The sequence below is a fragment of the Lucilia sericata genome, unplaced genomic scaffold (genome assembly GCF_015586225.1).
Source record: "Lucilia sericata isolate MDLA Ls3-8-SP2 unplaced genomic scaffold, ASM1558622v1 Contig000627F_arrow, whole genome shotgun sequence".
NCBI classification, from domain to species: domain Eukaryota; kingdom Metazoa; phylum Arthropoda; class Insecta; order Diptera; family Calliphoridae; genus Lucilia; species Lucilia sericata.
The window spans coordinates 52,098-67,164 of record NW_023994633.1 but is presented as its reverse complement, the minus strand read 5'-3'; the positions used below and the strand labels follow the sequence as shown (position 1 = coordinate 67,164).

The 15,067-nt window shown below is 28.3% G+C and overlaps 1 protein-coding gene across 4 annotated transcripts in view; it reads right to left on the bottom strand.

Moving 5' to 3' along the window:
- Positions 1–13,880, bottom strand: part of LOC119606835 (furin-like protease 1) — a 96,831-nt gene extending 82,951 nt beyond the window's left edge. Inside the window, exons 1-2 of one of the 4 annotated variants that reach the window (XM_037960475.1) lie at positions 13,770–13,788; positions 13,140–13,558 (exon numbers count right to left, since the gene is read on the bottom strand). The gene's annotated coding sequence lies outside the window, so the exon portion shown is untranslated. Of the gene's footprint in view, positions 1–13,139; positions 13,657–13,769 lie in introns of those variants that run through there. The other 3 variants (XM_037960477.1, XM_037960478.1, XM_037960476.1) reach the window with 3 other exon arrangements.
- Positions 13,881–15,067: the final 1,187 nt, after the last annotated feature.

The following is a 15,067-nucleotide window of genomic DNA, read 5'->3' as shown; positions in this document are numbered from 1 at the left end:
CAATGAAAAAAGTCGATTTTTCAGGTTTTGCTCAAATTTTGCCATTTAATAATAAACTTTGCACTTTATTGTGAAGGAATCATAATGTACACATAATAAACATTTTGAAATGATATAAAACACAAATATTGGTTGAAAAATTTTAAAGTTATTGCAAATTCCCCAGACGTGTCTCACTGCACATGAATTCGAAATCCGACAAACAAATTAACATTTTATTATACTACATTAAAACAATTGTGTTTAAATCAATCTTCTTTAAAAAGGCAATAAAACACTTTCAATGTCGTTTTTAAATATACTTTTTAACTCCACATTCAATAAAACTATCTTTCACTTTTGAAACTTGTTTAGAATAGCATTAAACAAATACAAATAAAATATTTTAATATAAATACATTTTAATATAAATACATCTCTACATAATTAGTTGAAGATTTGGATACGTGAAGGTCAAATGAAAAGTGAATGATCGAACAAATAAAGCAATTAACTTTGGATTGATAAACCAAAATCTTATATTGATTTCGTTAGCTCATCAAGATGTTGGTCGTAGTCTCACAAAAGTACATATTGACACCTAAAACGCAAACGGTCCTAACTAACCAAAAATTAAAAATCGATTTTATTGATGATTCTAATATATTGCATCAAAACAAATGTTCACAAACAAAATTGGACTCCTCGAACCAAAATTTTATTTTATTTTATTGACAAAAAACAAAAGGCCCTATCTACAAAAACATTTAAATATTAAAGGTAAAAAGTCCAATTTATCCATTTTTCTATACGCCATTGTCAAATACCATAAAAAATTAAAGGTTTCACTATAACAATAAATCGCTTTGATAAAAACAACCTTTTAAATCTACATAGTTTTCGGCTTCTCTTGCAAAATTTTGAAAATGTTAGATAGGGCCGTTTGCGTTTTAGGTGACGATATGTACATATGGGCAATTTCGTGTCAAGTAACCTAACTTTTAAAATCAATGTCTTCCGATTTGGATGAAATTTGCACCAAGATTAGTACTATTGGATAGTATCTAAATGAAAAAATTTTTGCTAGGACCAAAAGGTGAAAAGTTACACTTATTTGAATTAAACCCTGTATGACCAAAATGTCCAACTTTGACCCCCTCTAAGTCCGGCAGTTCTTGACCGATAGTGCTGTCTAGCCTACTATCCAATGTACTAACACTTGCGCAAATTTTATCAAAATCGATTTTTTGAGTTGGGTCATTTGACATGAAATTGCCCATATGTATAATATTCAGGGTTCTTATATAGCTCAGGAAAATAAGGGTTTTGCTCCGGAATTTCTGATAGCTAAATGAAAATTGGCACATAGCTTCTCCTTAATTATTAAAGGATTAAAAGTTACAAAAATCTGATTTTAGCGCATATGTTTTGATGTTATTATAATTTCTATAGAGAATTTATTGGAACTTAATAAATTACAAACAACTATTTTCAGTTTCTAAAGTAGACTGAAAATTTGAATTATAAAACGTAATAACAATTATTTAAAATTCAAATGTTACTAAAAGTAAATTAACAAAGTTCTTTTGTTGATAAGCAAACAATTTGATCTAACAGAATTTCCTACAATTTGGCTTGGTTTCCATTCAACTAATATTATCAAATCTTAATAGAGATTGTACTAATAACAAATTTGAATTGAAATGATCGGAACTCATTTGACCCATACACTTATAAACACTAGTAATTTGAAGTAAAGAATGTCGAGTGGGAAAATGATTAAAATTAAATTAAAAATTCTATGCAAAATTAAAAAAAATCAAATTACGCAATTTATATGGCTAATTAGAGCCAAATATTCCCAAAACAAAAAATGGTTTTATGTGTTTTCGACGGCCGCGTTTAAAATTTTAGAAATGCCCATGTACAATATATGATACAATTTTCCACATGTTACTTCTAAATATCTTCTCGAGATTAACCTTTTAATTCAAAAAAGACTGTCATATATTTCAACTTGTTTCTAGTTCATATTTCTTTTAATTTCTTGAAACTCGGAAAAATTTTGTTAATGCGTAATAAATTTATATTGATAATTTTTATTTAAAATTTTTAGTGAAGAATTTGATTAATAGCCCATTTACACTACAACTAGATATTCCATACAAAACAAAATCTACTTCGTACCTAGATTTAAAAAATGTTTGGGAAATTAGGAACTCTAGTTAAATATGAAATTTTAAATTAACAAATTTTATAAAAACCAAAAAATTTAATTTTTATATTATTTGACTTTAATAACACTGCTAATACAACTTATACTAAATGCCTTCCTAAATTCAACTTTGTCTATAGCCATCATATAGTGTTATTTTTTAAATATTGATTACACCACATGTAATTTACATACATAAAATATAAAAAACTGTTATACCCCAGCAAAAAATAATGCGATTGCATACTTTACGCTTTTATAAACCAAACATATACTTACAAATTAAAACACAGTTAAAAATGAGAAAGGAGATGTAGAAAAGTCACTACAAACAACATATCCGAAGTACTTCAAATTTTGATGAAAAACCAATGAAATTTACATAAGCGTTTCATTGAAAGAATGTGGTTTATTTTTAACATACAAATATCGGATTTTTACAGCTTCTAAAGATAAGATTAGATGTAGTTCAAAGTTGTCAAAAATGAACAACATCCCTCCAATGACACGCTAATGTAAAATTCATAGGTTTTTCACCTGAATTTGAAGCACTTCGGGTTACTAGTTGTGATGAAAATTCTACATCTTTTTCCACACTTTTTTTGCTGGGACTGTTAGGGTCTTATTCATTAACATTTATCAAAGGTTTATAAATCAAATTTTCATACAATATTTGTACTATAAACCTATTTGACGATGCTATGCCAATTTTCATATTTGCAAAAAATGTCAATAGTTACCCAGCAAAAACTCGCTTACTTTTCAATGACTACTACTTACCGTCTGCATTACATAGAAGTACTCTAGTAATGACTTTCTTATAATCTGATATAGAAGTACTTTATTTTCGGCTTTGTCATTTTGTTTGCACATTTTATTTAATTGCGTTTTAAGAATTGTGTTTTAAAAAAATAAAACAAAATTAGTTTTGTTTGTGAAAACCATTATTTGACGCGCAATAAAATAGCTAAGCAGTGGTGCAGTGTGTAGAACATTTGACTAACAAACCGAAGCCCCTGGTTCGTATTCTAGCTGGCTCTTTTTATTATTAAAAAACAAAACAACTTACTCAACAACTGTTTTGTAAGGGAAATTGCAAGTACTTCTTTAAGTCCCTATTTGTAAGCGTGCATAGAAGTACTTGCCTCCAATGACATCACCGTGTTAAAATAATGACTTAAAATGCTAATGAAGAAGTAGTGAATAGAGGTTTTATTAGCTATTTAACTCATTACTTTTCAATGTAAGTTTTTCCTGGGTATATCCCTAATGTATATGGTTTATACTTTATTTATTGGTTTTACATAATAAATATCAAAGAATATTTGTTTTATATTTTTATACTCAAACCCAGCAAAAAATAATTGATGTCATACTTTACAAACGACGACATCTTAATCACATCTAAAAATGCGATTGCATATTTTTCGCTTTTATAAACCAAACATATCCTTACAAATGAAAACACAGTTAAAAATGAGGAAAGAAATGTAGAAAAGTCACTAAAAACTACATATTCGAAGTAAATAAAATTCTGGTGAAAAATCAATGAAATTTACTTAAACGTGTCATTGAAAGAATGTGGTTTATTTTTGACATCCAAATATCGGATTTTTACTGCTTCTAAAAATAAGATTAGATGCAGTTCAAAGTTGTAAAAAATGAACAACATCCCTCCATTGACACGCTAATGTGAAATTCATAGGTTTTTCACCCGAATTCGAAGCACTTCGAGTTACTAGTTGTGATGAAAATACTAAATCTTTTCCACACTTTTTTTTGCTGGGAATGAACTAAAATTTCTTAAAAATCAAATGTGTATCTGGTTAGATTTTGAGTAGATTTTGAGTAAGCGTCAACAATTTAATTTAATCAAATGAGATTTATGTGTTATGTATTAGAAATAATTTTGATAATATAATTTTAATATTTTCCGTATTTTTTATAATACAAAACAACCCAGCAAAAAAAGTGTGGAAAAAGATGTAGAATTTTCATCACAACTAGTAACCCGAAGTGCTTCAAATTCAGGTGAAAAACCTATGAATTTTACATTAGCGTGTCATTGGAGGGATGTTATTCATTTTTGACAACTTTGAACTACATCTAATCTTATCTTTAGAAGCTGTAAAAATCCGATATTTGTATGTCAAAAATAAACCACATTCTTTCAATGAAACGCTTATGTAAATTTCATTGGTTGTTCATCAAAATTTGAAGTACTTCGAATATGTTGTTTGTAGTGACTTTTCTACATCTCTATTCTCATTTTTAACTGTGTTTTCATTTGTGAGGATATGTTTGGTTTATAAAAGCGAAAAGTATGCAATCGCATTTTTAGATGTGATTAAGATGTCGTTTGTAAAGTATGACATCAATTATTTTTTGCTGGGAAATATCTTCAAACAATGAAAAATCGATTTCAAATCATTGAATCTGCACTAGTTCGATTATTTGAAATTCTCAAAAACACATAATCGCCATTGACACGCTAATGTTAAAATCTTGAATGTTTCACCTAATGTACTTGCACCTCTGAAGTGACCCAACATTTTATTTCAACAAGTTTACTATTGTTTCTTTATTATTAAGGATTTTATTTGTTAAGTTTAGCAAACTGACTCTAAGCTAGCTCCAATGTAATGTGGAATTACCCCAAAAAACTTAAAGAATTGTGTTTCCACATGCTTTCTCATCAGTATTAGTAAATTGACAAACAAATTATAAAAGTTTAAATATTACAAAACTCGGTCTCTAAATAGAAAATTCTGCTTATTTATACTGTAAATATATTATATTAATAGTTAACATTACATTTAACATTTAAGTTTATTTTAGATTTGGAAGTTTTGATCAATTGTGGAATTAATTAAGAAATCATACATAATCTTTATGTATAACGGTGGAAAGTTCCCTTGCAGGAAACTGATGTCTATTAGTTTTATCCATAGTATTTTCAACTACTTAGGGCCAATATTTAGGTGAAAGATTAGCGATTAAATTAAAATTAATCCTCGAAAGATGTTTTTGAGTACTCAATTAGTTAATTTTGTTTGCAAGTTTAAGCGCCCAATGGAGGTGGTTTAATCTTAAGCACGAAATGCAAAAGTGTAAACAGCTGATGCAAAAAAATTAATAAAATTTTTATAAATATAAACATTAAAATGTTCTATTTATTGATTAGTATAAATTATGGACACTTCAAAGTACATTTTTTGTTTTTAATTTAAGTTTTCATTAAATTTCATATTAAATTTACAATTGTCTTCTTCTTTATATAAAATATGCATTGTTTTGATAACAAACAGTGAAGTTTTCTGTTGTTTTGTATGGCAACACTGCGAAGTTTAATCTTGTACTCAAAAACATCAAAGGGGATTAACATAAGATTAAATTTATTTTTAGATTAACTAATCTGATTATTAATTGGCATTTGATTACCATCTCAAAAACCCGCTCTTAGTGGATCTAAAGAACTTGAATTGATAAATTGCTTCAAAAATAACACTGTAACAATCAAGGAGCTCAATACCTTACGAAAAGCCAAATGATGATGAAAAGAAGCAAACACATATATATCAGATACCATTATACTTATAGATACTTATATAGTACTGTAACATTTAAATTAGACTGACTTCCAAAACGTCAGCAACTGTGTACCAACAAAGCAGTATTTCATAACGCCGTATAGTGTTTTATAAAACGTCATCGACAAGTATTACAAACGCAATACTTTGTATCTTCTATATTCTAGAACATGAAAAAAAAAAAACAAAGCATCGTTGCAATGTTTTGCAACTTTACATGTGTAGAAGATTTAAATACCGCAGAGAAAATGCTAAAAGTTGAACTGGCAATGTTAATGTGTAAGATTGCTTTTCTGTACAAAGTTTTGGAATCATACATTAAAATATATGATATAACAAATAAGAATTCTTGCGATAGATCTGCTCAGGAAATTATATCGTAATTTGTTTCCTTAGCCCTTTCCATGAAGACTTTATAAAATTTATAATTTATCCCAGCAAACAAATAATTGATGTCATATCACTATATTTTTTCGCATTTACAAACCAAATATTTCCTTACAAATGAAAACCGCTATAAGTGAGAAAAGAGATGTAGAAAAGCCACAACAAATAACATATTCGAAGTACATACTTCAAATTTTGATGAAAAACCAATGAAATTTACATAAGTGTTTCATTGAAAGAATGTGGTTTATTTTTGACATACAAATATCGGATTTTTACAGCTTCTAAAGATAAGATTAGATGTAGTTCAAAGTTGTCAAAAATGAACAACATCCCTCCAATGACACGCTAATGTAAAATTCATAGGTTTTTCACCTGAGTTTGAAGCACTTCGGGTTACTGTTGTGATGAAAATACTACATATTTTCTACACTTTATTTGTTGTGATATTTTGCAAGAACTTCCGTATTTTTAAGTATTTTGAAATCTGGTTTTAAGAAATAGTCAGTTACGACTACTTCTTAAAAAGTGCTTTTTAACATCCTTTAAAAAACAGCTTCATTTAATGGACAAAAAATGTGTTTTAGGAGATCAGCCTATACAGATTTAAATTGTATTGTATTGATATACAGTGTCTCTCATAATTATTCGAATTTGGGTAAACTATAAAAAGAAACCAAATTTAATAATATATTTTGTGTGCAAAATAAATAAATTAATTTGTTATATTGTCTAGATAGTCCTTATGTTTGATATCACGCTTTTTAAAACTTGAAAAATTTGCATTGATTTAAATTAATTGTGCTTTTTTAAAAAAAAGTCCATAAAATTGCCTCATAAAAGTATACGAATTTTTCCTGTATTTCATATTTGATCATATTATACGCAACACAAATTTTAGAATCGAATGGTTTTTATGCGTAATATTGTTTTAAGGGGTTACTATCCACGGAAAGGATATATTTTTGGCCCATTTGGTCCACAATTTTGCGGAATTTGTACCCTCTTTTCATGTAATATCATTAAAATAGCGATTTTTGGCCATAATTGTAAATTTTTCTCCTTTTTTCCAGAGATAAAACAAAAATTTGATATTGGGACTTAAAAGACCCTTTGGGGTATCTAAAAATAATATCTTTTGTTACAAGAATCTGTATTTAAACGTTCCAAGATAAATTATTCGGATCATTCTTCTTTCGCTAATTCAATATATTGGAACTTAAGTCCATTTTTATAATACTAGGATCAACTATTTTCGGGAAAAGTTTTCTGGTATATATTCTTTTAGATATCAGCTTTTATACATTTTAAGTTTTCAATGTGTTGTGAAAGTGTACAACTCCAAAACATGCCTCGAAGAAACACCATTCAAAATAGTAAAATCATTATTTTTATATACCACTGGACTCCATGCTGCATGGCACGATATCATTATGATCACATCAAAAATGTTGATATGTGTTTAAATATTATTTACTATGATCAAATTGAAACCAAAATTTAGGACTTACAGTGTTATTGTAACGGGCAACATAAGCGTGAAAGTTACGAGTAGTAAAAACTGAAATCTACTATATAGGATGACGTTTTGTTAAGGCATGTTTTGGGGTTGTATACCGCTATAATATATTGAAAATTTAAAATACATTAGTGCCAATATGTACATGAATATACACTAGACAACTTTGTCGAAAAATATCGTCCCTAGAGAAACGAAAAGGGACTTATGATCCAGATAATTCAATTAGAAACTGAAAAACGATACCAAAAATACATCTTGGAACGTTTAAGTACAGATCCTTATAACAAAAAATATTATTTTTAGATACCCTATGGGTTCTATTAAATTCCAATATTAAATTTTAGTTTTATTTCTGGAAAAAGGGTGAAAACATTACAAATATAGCCAAAAATGAAAAGAGGGTACAAATCCCCCAAAATTGTGGACCAAATGGGTCAAAAATATATCCATGCGGTTGATAGTAACCCCTTAAAGCCATATTAAGCATAAAACCATGCGATTCTAAAATTTGTGTATCGTATAATATGATCAAATATGAAATACAGGAAAAATTCGCATACTTTTGTGAAGTAGTTTCATGGACTTTTTTTTAAAAAAGCACAACTAATTTAAGTAAATGTAAAGTTTCCAATTTTTAAGGGGCGTGATATCAAAACTAAGGACTATCTAGACAATATAACAAATTTATTTATTTATTTTCCACACAAAATATATTATTAAATTTGGTTTCTTTTCATAGTTTACATAAATTCGAATACTTATGAGAGACACTGTATGTAAGTGTAAGAAGACATTTCACAAAACAATTGGTGGTACTTTTTGGTGACTGTTTTTCGAATGTCGAATATATTCGACATTTAACTTTGACCTTCCATATCTCACTAGGGAAACTCAAAAAATATTATTTTTTCAACTCAAATTATCTTAAATATAATTTTCAAGTTTTTTTCTCGACATAAATTATTTTTGACCCTGAAAGGGTTAGATGGAACATGACATTGACCATATAAATCGTAAAACGAAAGATAAATTGATACCAATAACACCCACTAAAGTAATCGAAAATATAGGATTTTTAACCAATTTCATGACAAGTTTAAGTTCCAATATGTTTTGTCGAATGTATTTTTTACTTCCATATCATATCCTGTTCCTGTTCCATATGGTTAAATTTATAAATATAATAAAACAGTGTTGCCATTATAAAATTTAGAGTTCAACTTCTTTATAAATATGTAATTTTTCTTTATAAAAGAGAAAATAATTGTTTTATTCCATAAATATGTAAAATGTAATTTTTATCTAATATGTGTTGGCCGACAGTGTATATAACCTCTTACAGAAAATCTTTTTCTAAAAAAAATTGTTCATTCGTAATTCAGCTCTGGGTGGAGGAAGACCGTCGTGCGTCGTTGCCATTATCGCTTAAGGGTAATCAGGCCGACTTTTTTGCTCTGCCTTCGAGAGTTTTGCGTTTCAAACCGCATTGGCCAATGTGTGACGTCAGATAACTGTACCGAGTTACAGTTTTTTCTTGAGGTGCATATTGACCATGTGCAATCGTGTTAACTTAACCTAGGTTTTTAATTTTGATTATGGTGGAGAACCAAAGAAAACTCAAATTTGTAACTTTTGCTAGTATTACTAGCAGTACTTATCGTGGCGTTATGTTTTTACAACAGGCCAAATAAATCTTAACTGGAACACAGTTAAGTAACTTTAAAGTCAAACAAACAAACAAAACAAGTAAGAAAGTATAGTCGGGCGTGGCCGACCATATGATACCCTACACCAGTTATGAATATTAAATGTGATTTATTTTTCATAATATCGCATTTATCTTCAATATTCTCTTGTTCCGATACATTTAAGCAATTTATGGATGAAAAACTAATTTTCTGAAAGAGGCTTTATATGGGGGCTAGGGGCAAATATGGACCAAGCCCGATAAAATTTTGTGAATATATTTATATTTACATAATATTTTATTGTGCTGAATTTCATCGCGATATTTGTGTTTATAAGTTAATTTGGGACATTCAAGTAATTTTCTGAAGGGGACTTTGTATGGGAGCTAGGGTCAAATGGGGCCCGATCTTTATGAAATTTGGCAGGGTTATCAAGACTTCTATAAAACTTAGTTGTGCCGTATTTTATCGATATATCTGTATATTTAACATAATTATGAGCTCAGAAGCCCTTTTCGGGCGGTTCTGTTCTATGGGGGCTAGGTGAAATAATGGACCGATTTTAACCATTTTCAATAGGCTTCGTCCTTGGGTCAAATAAAACGTGCGTGCCAAATTTCATCCAATTATCTTGAAAATTGCGACCTGTAGCTTGCGCACAAGGTTTACATGGACAGCCAGCCAGCCAGCCAGACGGACGGACATAGCTTAATCGACTCAGAAAACGATTCTAAGCCGATTGGTATACTTTAAGGTGGGTCTAGGACGAATATTTTTATATGTTACAAACATCAGCACAAATCCAATATACCCTCCCCACTAAAGTGGTGTAGGGTATAAAAATGTTTCAATATAACGGAAATAAAGCAAAATTTTACATAAATGCGATAATATTTAAATTAAATCCTATTTTAAATAAACTTCTAATTGTTGTAGGGTATCATATGGTCGGCCATACCCGACTATATTATCTTGTTTTAATATGCACAGGTTCGTTGTTTGAATGGAGCTAGTAAGCCTTCCCACTTTCAGAAATTCAATATATACCATCTAAAGATGATCCTTAGCCTTTATAATTACATATTGCTATTATCGATATCGTAGTTTCGTTAAATTGGTATTAGAGTACATAAAGCGATAGCTCTGTCATCAAGAACCTATATATTTGTTGTCAAAAACTTATGTTAAAAATATCTAGCTATAAATATCTACTTAAATACAGTAAAAGACAAATTTGTGATTTCAAAAGTTGAGTAAGTAAGTAAAATTACAATGTTATTAATAACAAAAGCAAATAATAAAAGTTTTTGTTTTTACGTTAACAACAAAACGCTACACAGAAAATAATAGACATATTTGAAATTTGATAAAACTATATGAAAGACTTTAAGCACGTTCTGTAGCCCTCAGTCCCAAATTTGAATTATGCCAGTCTTGTAGTAAATAAGCGATATATTAAAAATATAGACTAATATTGTAAAAATTAAAGTCTTCAAATTAATATTTAATCGACCTTTGTTATAATTTACCAATATATTTATTTAGAGAATCTAAATGTTTTGTTTGTTTGTAAATTAAATGCTAAATGTCTGAGTATAATGTAATTATATATGTAGTTATATTTATGCCATTGTAATTTATATGCAGAAATTATTTCCTTTTATTTCCTTTTATGAATCTAAGTTATACATAGATACGAATTACTAAATACATTCCATTGTAATTACCAAGGCAAGGATTTTCATGCACTAAAAAATTAAAAATATGCGCTTATAACATGCACTATAAAATGGTGCTAAAATGTACTAAAAATGTGGAAAATATGCACCAAAAAATATTTCCTTGGGAAATTTATTTATTAACACTAATTTTTCTTTTATCATATTTAAGTAAATTTTTATAGATATTTAGAAGTTTTTGACAAAAAAATCGATTTGAATGAAATTTGCACCAGTACTATTGGATAATAGGCCAGACACGTAGGTCAAGAACTTTATCGGTCAAGTACTGCCGGAGTTAGAGAGGATCAAAGTTGGACATTTTGGTCATACAGGTTTTTTTTCAAATGAGTGTAACTTTTCACCTATTGGCCCTGGAAAAATCGTCCAAAGGAGTTTAGATAGACATTTCTTTACTGTTTACAATTTTTTTAATTTTAAAAATATGTAAAAAATTTGCTAAATATGCTATACAAATGTAAAAATATGTAAAATATATGCATTTTAAAGGCAAATTATTTGATTCGAAAAGAAAACTACTTAAAAGTTATTTTTAGTTACTGACTGCAAACATGCATTTGCATACATTTTCTTGCCCTGGTAATTACTACCAATTAACCAATAATTATATTTTGATGTTAATTTGTGAATTTCAGAAGGCGGCCCTGTGAATCGATACTGCCACGATTTACTGATTTGTTAGATTTATACTGAATTCTATTACCATATGACCTGAAATGTAAAAGGGCGTAATAACACTTTTCAAAATTTTACAGGAGACAAAAAATTAAATAAAATAAAAACTATTGTTAAAAAAATACATTCTCTTTCATGTATTCTATCCTAACATCAATAATAATGTTCGAATATATGTATGTACATAAGTGTGCCCAACACATGTATATGTTGCTTTCTGGCGGGTGTCTAATTTGTTGTTACGCCCTTTTGAACTCCATGATAATAAAGTCGGTGTTTTTGACAGTATTGCTCCAAAAATTTGCAACATGTATTTTGATGCAGTGTACCATTTCCAATCAGAAAGTCGATTTTAAATTTTTTGGTTGTTACGCACTTTTGCATTTCAGGTCACTATATGTATACATGTATTTTGATGCAATGTTTCATTTCCAATCAGAAAGTCTATTTTCAATTTTTTGGTTGTTACACACTTTTGCATTTCACGTCACTATATGTACCTACATATATGGATATTAATGTGGATATCTAGGTGATTTCCCAAAAAGATTCTTAAATAAGGAATTGGGTAATTATTGAGGTATTTAGAATTTAATTTAAATAATTAATTTCGAAAACAAAAAATAGCTAGGTATTTGTAGAAATATCCAGGGGCACCTGCATGTGGATTAAGCAAGGCTTGTCATCATCCAAAAATCTAATAGAGACCCAGGAAAACTATTTTTTACTCTCTTAAATTTCTGATAAGTACCTACCTACATAGTAGGTACAAATGAAATGTAGTTGTAAACTAAAAGTCAGTTTTTTTAGTTGCAATCAACATTGTTTATATCATAAAAAATTTCGGAATTATTATAAAACATACAGGTATGAAGGTAAATACAAAGTAGGTCTAATGTTTATACGTATATATGTATATACATACAATATGGATGAATGTACATACTTACTATGTATAAACAAATATTACTTAAATATTACAGAAATGGCAAAAAATATTCACAAAAAATTAAGGAGTCTTTTTAGGTATTTGCAAATTGATCAATATAGATGTTTTGGAAAACGCCCGCAAAATTGGCATTACAATAAATCGACAATAAGATAAAAAACAAAGTAGGTATATAATAATATTTATACTTTGTTATTAAACATAAATATGTATATTTATTATGTACAAATTCTATATGAACAAAAAAACATTTTTGTATTGTGTTTGTTTTGTTAGCATTGATTTTAAAAATCATGGTAAAATACGAACTTATTCATTTTTCATTTTTTTGTGTACCTATATTATTTTTACTTTTGGCCATTATCACCCGTATTCGCATTGTATGTAGTTATTACCTTATTTTTTGGTGGTTGTATATCTTTGGGTCTTTTTCACTTTATTTAATATCAGGTTTTTATATTGTTTAATTGAGCACTGAAAATAATTAACACGTTGACACAATTTTGATTTTACTGATGAAATGTTTCCTTTGTTGTTTTTTTATTTATTTATTTACAATGGAAGATTTATTAAATTTCGCTCCACTTATGTATGGATGTTTGTGCGTATAATCGTGCATATATAAATTTTTACGTTTTACTCGGCTCTTATGGGCTCTCACAACCTTTAACGAAGAATACTATCTTTGAAATTTTTTTTAATCAATGATTGATTTCAAATATATTTTTTAAATTTAATCCGATTTTATTTGTATTTGCAATTTCTGTTCTATTATAAAAAAACTGCAGAAATAAGAATAAACACAACCACGAAGCTAAAAGATTATTAGAAAATGAGACAGTGATACCAGATCAGATTGATAAAATAGTATAGGCAACGATGACAAATTAATGCATAAAAATTATTAGAACCTTGAAAAAACTAGTGAAAATCACAATATCAAACAATAAATTCTTAATCTTTTTTGATAATTTTCTTTTTTGCACATGATATTTGGAAAATATTATTTTAGTATTGATTTATACCTTATTTAATTGCAATAGATTTAATATAAAGCACTTTTTTCATAAACAAAATACATGAAATTGACTATCAACAATATTTTGACGTTTTTTATAAATAACATACATTTTTACTTAACCTCACTATGAGCCCAGAGCTGACAAATATTAACGGCGGATGAGACTAAAAATGTCGGCGGCCTCTTCAAATCGACTGTAAGCCGGCTAAGTTTTCAGTTATTTTTAAATTTTCAGCGATTTTAAATTAAAAACGGAATCTGAGAGATTATAAAGTGAGATTTTGAAAACAAATGATATAAAAATCGAAATTGTCTACCTGAGTAAAAATTTTTTGTTTTTTTTTATTTATTTCTCTTGTTCTGCAACTCATTTTCATGAGATTTATTTTTAAGCTCACGAGAACTATTTCACCTTCGTGAAATTCATTCAACTATATCCAAAACTTTAAAAATTACTTATAGGAATTAAATCAAAGTGAATGAGTTTGAAGAATTAACAAATTCTTTTAAATATAACTCAATTTTAAAAAAAAAAGAAAAAAATGCAGACTTATTTTTATCGAAATTGAAATCGCATTCATATATATGGGAAATTTCATGTCAAGTTACCCAACTCAAAAAATCCATTTCGATGAAATTTGCACCAAGGTTAGTACTATTGGATAGTAGGCCAGAAATTTTTAGCTCTATTGGTCAAGAACTGCCGGACTTAAAGGAGGTCAAAGTTGGACATTTTGGTCAAAAAAAATTAAAAAATTTCTTGGAAACAATGAAGAAATATCTTTCAGAACTCCTTTGGACAATTTTTGCTAAGATCAATAGGTGAAATTTACACTCAAGTGAATAAAAACCTGTATAACCAAAATGTCCAACTTTGAACCACTCTTAGTCCGGCAGTTCTTGATAGTACTCCAACAGTACTAACCTTGGTGCAAATTTCATGCAATTCGGAAGACATTGATTTTTAAATTTGGGTCACTTGACACGAAATTGCACATATATTACTGCTTATAACTGAAATATAAGGAATTGAAAAGATCTCTAATTGAATTATGAATGGATAGTTATCTGCTGTTTTCATACCTATATCCTCTACAAAAAATATTTTAACAGATATACATACATACAGTTTTCTAAATAAAATTGGTACAATAATAACACCGTGCAACAGTCATTTTCACACATGAAAAAATCGTTCTATTAACTCTGTGTATCCAGTTTTTCATAATCAGCTCTTATTGAATTCCAAATTTATATACAAAATTTGGTATTAATATCAAATGAAGCTGAGAAACTCTGCAC